Here is a 9546-nt window from a genome sequence, read left to right as displayed (position 1 = left end):
CGCTCTCCCTGGGTCCCAGCAGGAACCGTGCAGCTGCTGACAGCTATTAATAGACAGGGAGAACGTGGGCTCTGTCTCCTACGGCTTCCTGGGATGAATGGTAATTACCCTTAATTAGACTGGATTTGGTTCCACCTCCTACCTTCCAGCCCCCTTGCCTGCGCTGGCAGGGAGAGACGGGCCCATCTGCCACCTTTGCCGGCTCTGTGGGGAGCAGGGCTCGGCAGCGGGAGCGGAGGCTCGTCTCCCCGGGACATCCCGCAGGCCTTGCCCATGGATGCTGGGCACAGGGGAGGAGGCAGAGCCTGCCAGCTGGCGGGATGCGGGAGCTCCTCTCACCCTGCCCTTTCCAATGGCACACAGGAGCCCTGTGGGGAGGTGAGATAAATCATCCCACCGAAGCCTGAGGGTGCAAGTGGGTTGGACGCTCTCTCTTTGAGATTAATTAAAGGAACAAGACAGGGGAAGAAATAACCAGGGGTTCTGACCTGTCGTCGTGGTTGGCATTCCCACCACCATGCATCGCAGCAAGGTCTGTGAAAAGGGGCATCTTTCCTCCGCTGCTGGTTCAAGCCAGTTCAAGGGTGCGCCTGGACCCCATCTCCCACGGGGCACAGCCCAGCTGCCGTAGGGTTAGTCAGGATACAACCTGCCCACGGGGGATGTTTTTTTCCTTCTTATGCCACTTCACCTCTGGCCCGAAGTGTGAAGCAGGAAGGTTTCCTTCATCCAGGTTACTTTAACTATGATGCTAAAATAGTGCGGGAGGTTTTCTTCACCCGCTGAGGCTGCGCCTCCCAGGAATGACATCCCAGGAAGGTGGAGGCAAAGGTGGATGGCTGTTAAATCTTTCCTTTACATTCCAGACTCTGGCTCTGGGGCAGGACACCCTCTGCCCCGGTGTTTGCCCAAGATGCTTACCAAGGCTGGACTTCACTAACCCTCTATGCTGTCCTGCCCATCTGAACAGTCACAGTGTTGAAACAAATCCTTGCTGCTCCCCCAAAACTTGGAGATATCCCTGCTTGTTTCAGCTCAGCAGCTGGCAATGCTTTCCACCACGAGGACCCCTTTCCTTCAGTGACCCTGGCTGCCTGTAGCAGGGTGAGCGAAAAAGGGTGGACACACTGCCTCATCCTGCCAAGCTGAAGCTCTCCTGAATCTCAGCTGAAGGTGAGACAATTTATTTACCTTTTCTTAGGTGTTTTTTTTTTTTTTCCCAGATTGTATGTTTTTTTGACTGAATCATGAAAACCTTTCTGTGGGCAGGATCTGTGCCCAGGGACCTACTGGCTCCCATTTGCAAACGCCTCTCCCCTTGCTGCTGGAGCCCTCTCTCCTTCCCTCGCTCCGAGATCCCTCCAATGTCAGGCCAGAAGACTCAGATCCCTCTGCTGCCTCCCACTCAGCCCCTCACGTTGCATCCAAATGCCAGATGGCAAACCAGGCTCTGGCAGGAGCTGTGCCAGGCTCTCCTCCCTTTCTCTCCACCCTTCCGTCTACAGAAAAGAGATGGAGGACCAGCACAGCCAGGTTTCAGGCTGCCGTGTTTGCCCCAGCTTCCCTGGTCTTGAGCCCCAGTCGCGGTGGGACTGACGTGGGCCATGCTGGCAGAACCCCAGACCAAGGGGTGCCAGGCAAGAGAGGACCTGCTCTGAAGCTCTTCCCTGTGCCCAGCTCCCAGGCGATGCTATAATTAAGAAGCGATGCCTAGGACGTGACCACAGCTGCAGCTTCCTCCATGCTCCCTTGCCCCCGCTTCCTTCCTTATTTGTTGGAAAATGTCTTCTTCAGTTGGGGTTGCTCACCACCATTGGGTGGTTCCCTGCCTGCAAAGCACAGGTCTGAAGGTTTAGCAAGCAGCTCTGGGGCAGACCAAGCCCCCAGTCCCCCCTTATTGAAATGAGAAGGAGGGGGGAAAAAGCAGAACAACCGTCCTGCCAGAAAGTGTGTGTCAGAGGCTGTGGGCAGCAGAAGTGTCCTATTTGTGAGCCCTGCTGGGAGCACGGGGCCGTGCTTGGGAAGCAAAAGGGACTCGGGGAGGATTTGCTCAGATATTCCCAGCTTTTCTGCTTCGGGTGGCTGTGTTAGTGCAATGCCCGCTGCTTTTGTCTCAGAACTGGGTGGCCCCTTGAGCAATCCCTCCTTTCCTGGAGGGACTCTGACACTTTCTCCTAGCTCTTCTTGATAGCCAGGGATGGGCAGCACTGCCTGAGCTCGAGGGTCTCCACTGTCACTACTGTGTCACAGCAATCCCCACAGATCCTGTCCCTGGAGCATGTGTCCCCTCACTTCCAGGTCGCTGCCACTCATCTTAGAGGGGAAGGATGGGGAGGACATCTCCCGTGGCAGACTCCAGGAGGAGACATGCACAGAAACAGTGCTAGCTGCAGCAGGTCAGCCCATGAAGGGGGTCATTAATATAGAAACGCCGGTCACTGAAGGCTTCTGCTAGCCCTTCTCCTCTGCACCCCTGTTCCTGTGAAATGGGGCGCTGTTCCACCCTTGCCAAGGATGCCAGCTGCGGCCAGCTCCCCTCGGCTACGCTGGCCACGTTCCTCCCTGCCCTGCACACTTGGCCACCGGCTGCAGGGCTCTCCGACATGGACGGCGTCACCTCGCTCGGCAAACCTGGCAGTGGGTGCGTGAGGCAAGCTGGGGTGCGGGGTGGGAGAGGAGAGCTGGCTCCGTTTTCACTTGGAGGAGGGAAAGCATCTAGTTAGTGGCTTCTATTCCTGTCTGGGCTTGTTGCAGCCTTCACGGCATTCAGAGCAGGTGTGAAGCTTTTCCCTTCCCAGGCTGGAGAGGAGAGAGTCAGTGGGAGGCTGTTTTCCAGCACTCTCATGGAGATGCTCTGTTGGTTTTGCGTGGTCTCTTTTTTCCCTGGGATGGTCCATGCTTCGCATTTTAGCTTGTGACTCTGTGTCATCCCCTCCCCTGCCCCAGTTTCCACCTCTCCCTGTTGTGCTGTGTTTTGATAAACCCGAGGTGCTTGCAACAGGGGTAAGTGCTCTAGAGGGACGTGGAGGGGCATCAGGTCCCACAGCACAGGTGGTGCGCAGCGAGATTTTGAAAAGCCCAGAGCAGGCAGTGCAGCATCTTTTCCTCTTGTGGCCACCAGAAAGCAGCTCAGAGGCCCAGAGGCTTTGTTGTATTTGAAATGAGGGCATCACCCCTGCTTGCCTTATTTACCTCCGAGGCCATCTTGGCTGGGATACCCCCTGCAGAGGGACACGCGATACCCCTTGCAGGGGTCTACCACTTCCCTTGAAGACTGGGGATGCTCCTCAGAGCCTGACCCACAGAGGATGGAGAGCAGTGGGGTGAGCTCTTCCAGCACCCCTGAGCCAGCTGGGCTGTGTGGGCTGGGGAGGTGGGAGTGCCTGGGGAAGAAGGCGCCTTTTCCATCTCTCGGACCCTTGGTGTCTCCCAGCAGCAGTTCCATGCATCCTGTGTGAGCGGTTGCAGGGTCTGGTGTGGGACAGCCAGGGGACCGAGAGGGGGTACCCTGCCCACCCGGTCGCAGCAAGGACAATGTCGGGGCGGTCGCCATGGAGGGAGTCAGACGCTGATGGGATAGGACAGCCTGGGAGCTTGCGCGCCAAGGGCTGCTGAGTTGACACTGTCCTTTGGTGCCCTCTTCTCACCCCAGCGGGAGCTCGGCACCGGCAGGGCTGGGGAGCTGCCAGCTGCCATCACCGTCCTTCCAGAGCCACGCTCTGTGACAGATCTGCCTCTCGCCACTGCTGTGCCCGGCTCCTGGGTGCTCCCCGGCCCCGCAGCGAGGTGCGAGGGCCACGGCAAAGCGCCGGCCCCCTTCATGTTCCCTTCCAGGGCTCAGCCGGTGGGGCAGGGGAGCCTGAGGCATCACGCTGCGTGCTGGGGCGAGCTGGGTGCACGCTGCCCAACGCCTCGGCTGCAGCTATCTGCCACCGCCTGTCTGCATGTCTGCCATGCCAGCAGCATCGCAGACCAGCTCAGGGAGAACCACCGGGCTTTCCTCTTCCCACCTGTCACCCCATCAGGATCGTGCTGGTAGAGGGACCCGGGCTCAGCCCCGGCAGGCCGTGGGCTCTGCTTGCAGGTGCTGAGCAGGGCTGCCTGCGAACGGCACGCTCGAGGGTTTGTTCAAGGGCCGGAGCCTGGCCTGATGCCTGCAAGGCTGCCTTTGAACACACGAGGAGTGACCCAGAGTATTCCCAAGGACTTCCGAAGTGCCATCGGTGTGCCAAGCCTGGCTGTTGCCTCTGTGCTTGGCCAGTCCCTGGGTTATGCCCTGCAGTGCTTCCTCCAGGCCTGCGTAAAGCCTTCCATCCCTGATTTCTAAGCCCAGCCATACTCCTCGACCGTAAGGCCTCCAGCTCCTCCTTGTTAGGGCCGACTCATCCCGCTTGACCGTGCTTTTTGGCTGCGTTGCTTGGTGGGTCTCTCCTTCTTCCCACCTCCCTGGCCGGGTCCTCGGGGTGACGCTGCTGCCCTGGGGCGGGGGGCTCCATCCCCAGAGCCCTCGCTTGCCATTTTCTCGGCAAGGAGCCACCAGCGTGGCATCTCTCTGGCCCTCGGATGTGGACAAGGGAGTCTCTTCTCCCTGAGCCTGACTCTGGCAGGGAGCGGTGGTGCCCGTGGCAGGAACACCCCAGACATCCCACCCTGTGTCGCTGCTGTGGGGCCGTGAGAGCCGGCAGCTCTCGGGTCACTCTCAGGGCAAACAGCCCCCTGCGCTGCGGGGGGGTCTCCGGGAGAGCAGGGCCAGGACAGACCTCCCATCCCTTCCAGGCGGGTGATTCCTGTCTTTCGAAGAAGGCGGGGGAAGAAAATTAAAAGCCCAAGTGAGCAAAGCAGCCAGGCTGAGCCAGGAAATGTCAGAGATGCCTCTGTCAACACCACAGCCGCGGCAGGCAGGCAGGCAGGCAGCGTTTTAATTATTGATGGCGCTTATAAATAAATGCTGGGACAGGGAAGAGAAGGTTACCGAGGAGCAGAGGAGCCGCTTCTGGGTGGGGGAGGGAACCTGAGAGCTTGCTTGCTTTAAAGGTCATTTAGTTTTGCATCTCTTTCCCCCTTTCTCCGTAAAACGCGGTGATATTTGAGTTGATGCATTATCTTCCTTGTGCGCTGCCTTCTTGCACCTGCCTGACCGGGCCAGCCGGGACCAGGAGGAGGAGGAGGAGGGAGGAAAGGCACTCACATGTGGGGGCAGCAAGGGAAGGCAGGGGGAGGGAGGGAACACCATTTCAAATGTGGGACAAACAGGCAAACGAGGAGACAACAAAATTAGTAGAGCAGCAAATCCCAACCCGAGTGTAAATAATTCCTCACCATGTGAAAAGAAGGTCTACGTAGGCTCAGATTTATCTTCCCGTTCCTGGAACTCGAGCCCAGGCAACCTCTGATGCAAAGCACCAGGGAAGTGGGTGAAACGAGGCTGGGCAAGGACTACATGGAGACACAGGGATCTTGGCTGGGGACTGGAACAGTAACCCAATGTCTGAGTAGCCTCGGGGACTTTCGCAGCAGGCTCGGGGTGGAGCATCTCAGAAAGAGCAGATGATCTGGTGACAATAGCTCTGGGATAGGGATCTCACAGCCAGCTGAAAACCCAGGAAGGGTTTTGGACTGGAATCGAAGCAGGACTTTGAGGCTGACAGCCCCCATGGGAGCCTTAAGTGATTATGGATGGGAGGACTTCACACCTTAGTCTGAAGCCCCCCAGCTTGCAAAAGCAACACACAGGCACTGAGTGCAATACAGACCCGGGTGAGATGGAGCTCCTTCCCGTCTCCCCCACAGCAGACCCTGCAGGACAGGGCTCCCTCCATACCCATTCCAGTCTCAGGGGAGCCATTACACATGGTGGGCAGCTGTGCCCCAGTACCTGGGGCTGGTCGTGGGTGTAGCTTTGCTCATCTTTCCCCTGGGAGCCTGCTCTGGTTGCACGATGGCAGGGTGAGCGGCTCTGCAGTGCACGGTGGATGCAGTGGTGCATAGTGCCCTGGGGGGTGGGTCTGGATGCAGACCAGGTGACACCATGGCAGCCTCACTGGCACCCCCTCTGTGCTGACACCCTGGGCCCCCACCAGCCACCCTCTGGTAGGCTAAGGCCCAGAATGGCATAAATCAATCAAAATTCATCCTTCATTCCCTCCAGTGGGCTGTGCCCTGGTGGGGAGGGTGGCCTCAGCAGCAGGGTTCTCCCCATGGCGGTTGTGGGGGTGGTGGTGCTGGTGGTGGTGAGGATGGAGGGGGAGTGGGGCCCTTCTCCCAGCCCCCTGGCTTCCCCCAGCACTTTCTGGAGGAGAGAGGAGCTCAGATTGCAGCCAAGCAAATTGCTACTCTCAGCAAGCGGCAGCACAATGCCCGCTGCAGTCCAAGCTGAGGAGAGGACTGCAAGGCACCAGTGCTCTCACCCGGGGAACCGGCTGGCCATGAAGGGCAGGTAGTAAAGGCAAGCTGCCAGGATTCACCCCGAAACCCTTCTCCTGCCTCCACTGGCTCTTGGCATGCCGCTGCAGATGGTGCTGTGGGTGTCTGCCCGGCTCTTTGGCCAGCAGTGCTCCCCAGGTGCCAGTGGCCCAGGGCTGGAGTAGTGATTCAGCCGCGGGACTGCTCCTGCCCTGCCCGCACCCCCTACATGCTGCCTGTCCCTCAGCTGAATCCCTCGAGCTCAGCCATCCCCTCCTTTCCCAGGCAGCTGGGATGCAGAAGAGAAGCGGCAGCACCAGCTCAGGGTGGCCATGAGCTGCTCCTGCGGGATGCGACGTCCTGCCTTGCCACCAGTGGTCTGGGTTCGTGGGTTCACCACTGCAGCCCTGTGTGTGCTGCACAGCAGCTGCCCACACGTGGGTGCTGCTCAGCGTGGGCACCCAGCTGCTGTGGGAGTGAGGAGCCCAAGTGAGAGCCTACAATTGTAACCCAGAAACCCCACACCTATGGGGATGCGTGGTTTCTGGGTTACACGCGTGTACATGTGTGACACAACTAGCTCAGTGCACACTATCACTACACATACAATCATAGAATCGTACAATAGTTTGCGTTGGACGGGATCATAGAATCATAGAATTCATAGGGTTGGAAGGGACCTCTGGAGATCATCTAGTTCAACCCCCCTGCCAGAGCAGGGACACCTTAGAGCAGGTTGCACAGAAATGCGTCCAGGCAGGTTTTGAATGTCTCCAGAGATGGAGACTCCACCACCTCCCTGGGCAGCCTGTTCCAGTGCTCTACCACCCTCAAGGTAAAGAAGTTCCTCCTCATGTTTAGGTGGAACTTCCTATACTCAAGTTTGTGCCCGTTACCTCTTGTCCTGCCACTGGGCACCACCGAAAAGAGCCTGGCCTCATCCTCCTGGCACCCACCCTTTAAGTATTTATAAGCATGGATCAGGTCCCCCCTCAACCGTCTTTTTTCCAGACTAAAGAGACCCAATTCCCTCAGTCTTTCTTCATAAGAGAGGTGTTCCAGTCCCCTAATCATCTTGGTAGCCCTATGCTGCACCCTCTCCAGCAGTTCCCTGTCCTTCTTAAGCTGGGGAGCCCAGAACTGGACACAGTACTCCAGGTGTGGCCTCACCAAGGCAGAGTAGAGGGGGAGGATGACCTCCCTTGACCTGCTGGCCACACTCTTCTTGATGCACCCCAGGATGCTGTTGGCCTTCTTGGCCACAAGGGCACATTGCTGGCTCATGGTCATCCTGTTGTCCACGAGGACTCCCAGGTCTCTCTAAAGGTCTTTAAAGGGATCTTTAAAGGTCATCTGATCCAACCCCCCTGCAATAAGCAGGGACATCTTCAACTAGATCTTGTTGCTCAAAGCATCATCCAGCCTGACCTTGAATGTTTCCAGGGATGGGGCATCTCCCACCTCTCTGGGTAACCTGTTCCAGTGTTTCCAGGCAGTGTGAGGGAAATCCCACCTGAAATCGTGTGAAGGGAAATCTGTGTAAGTATAGGTGCGAATCCTTACGGCAGGTGCTTGGGAGGCGTGTGCTGGTGCGTGAGGGTGTCCCCATGCACACAGGGAATCTGTTGCTTCTCCCTGCTGGTGGGCACGCTCGGCTGTGAGCCGGGAAAGCACTTACTGCTGCTATCCCCAGGGCAAGGGGGATAGTGGTGGCCGATGGGTGCTGGGGAGATCCCAGCTGCTCCTCGTGGCCCACTGGCCACCCCTTGCAGGCACTGGTGGCAGGGATCGGGTGTCCCAGCAGGGGAGCAGCTGCGCTCTGGTTCCCAGCGGCAGCCTCTGAGCTGCTCTCCCTCCCTGCACAGCTCTGCTTGGACGTGCTGTGTTATGTCCCAAGTCTCCAGGAGATGCTCAGCTCCAGCCACGAGGGACCAAGCCCTGTGGCTTTGGAGCCTGTGGCTCAGCATGTGTTCAGCATCCTCTGTATGGCTCGGCTCTGCTACCACTGCTACGATCCCAGCACCTGCCTGAAAACATTCCCGTGGGACCCAGGGTGCAGCGCCTCAGGTCCCTACGGCAGCCAGCCCCAGGACTGGGGGTGGCCGGGGTGCCTCAGGAGAGCTGGGCTTCTTGCAGGCACTGTGTGCCAGCCTCTCATGCTGCAGCCCAGGCCACCAAGAGCAAAGCTCCTGGAGCAACACGGACGAGAAGAGACAAGCGTGTAGTTTCCGCTCCCCTCTTGCCAAAATCAGGTAGCTGCTTGGGACTGGGACTGGCCAAACCCTTGCATTGCACGTGCCCTTAAGGGACCTTGGGGTCCATCTGGACTTACGGAGGTGTTGCCAACCTGACAGCACCTGTTCACAGAAAAAAAAACCATCATCTCTTTAATTAGTTTCTCGCTTCCTGCTGTCCGTTCTGCGTGCATGTGTTTGGAGTTGCAAATGTGTGCCCAGGGTACTGCTCGGACCTTAGGACCTTGATGACTGTAAGGGAATGTAGGCTGCTATTTTGGTTGGAGAGGTACTCCACTCACGTTTCATTCCCCCAAGCACTCCCAGCTGAGCATCGCTTGACCCAATGCTGAAAGGCAGGGTGGCCCAGCCAGAAACCTGGCAGCTACTGCAGCTGCAGCATGGGATGTGAATGTGTTGTCCTTCTGCAGCAGGGAGAGGGGAGGATGGGATGGAAGTCTGTGCACTGGGGGTTGGCCAGGAGAACAGCAGGAAACGCTGACTCCTAGGATCAGCGATGGCCTGGCATGGCCATGGCTCAAAACCCAGCATTTCTACTGCAGCAACATACTTTACCAGCCTGAGGTGATATGGGCACCACAGATGCCTCCACAAAACTATTTTTTGGTAGGATAAGATCCTGTTTCTCCTTCAATTACACAGCAGGCTTAGTGCTACTAAGCTTATGAGATCTAGTAAGATCGTGACTTGGCTATACTGTGACCTGATTGATGACCCACTTAAATCTTTGCAGGCTCAGAAAGAGGAAAGGAAGTAACGAATTTAATTCCCAGAAAGGCCAAGAGGGGCAAGAGGAGAAAGAAAATGGGCTCCAAGCTGGAAGGTGCCCCCAAGACTGCCCTGGCTGAGGCAGTGGAAGAGCCAGGAGGCTGACCAGGTGGTTTTTAAC

Source organism: Vanellus vanellus, assembly GCF_965231255.1.
Source record: "Vanellus vanellus genome assembly, chromosome: 3".
Lineage (NCBI taxonomy): Eukaryota > Metazoa > Chordata > Aves > Charadriiformes > Charadriidae > Vanellus > Vanellus vanellus.
The sequence above is the reverse complement of the archived record's forward strand: the minus strand, read 5'-3'. Positions refer to the sequence as shown.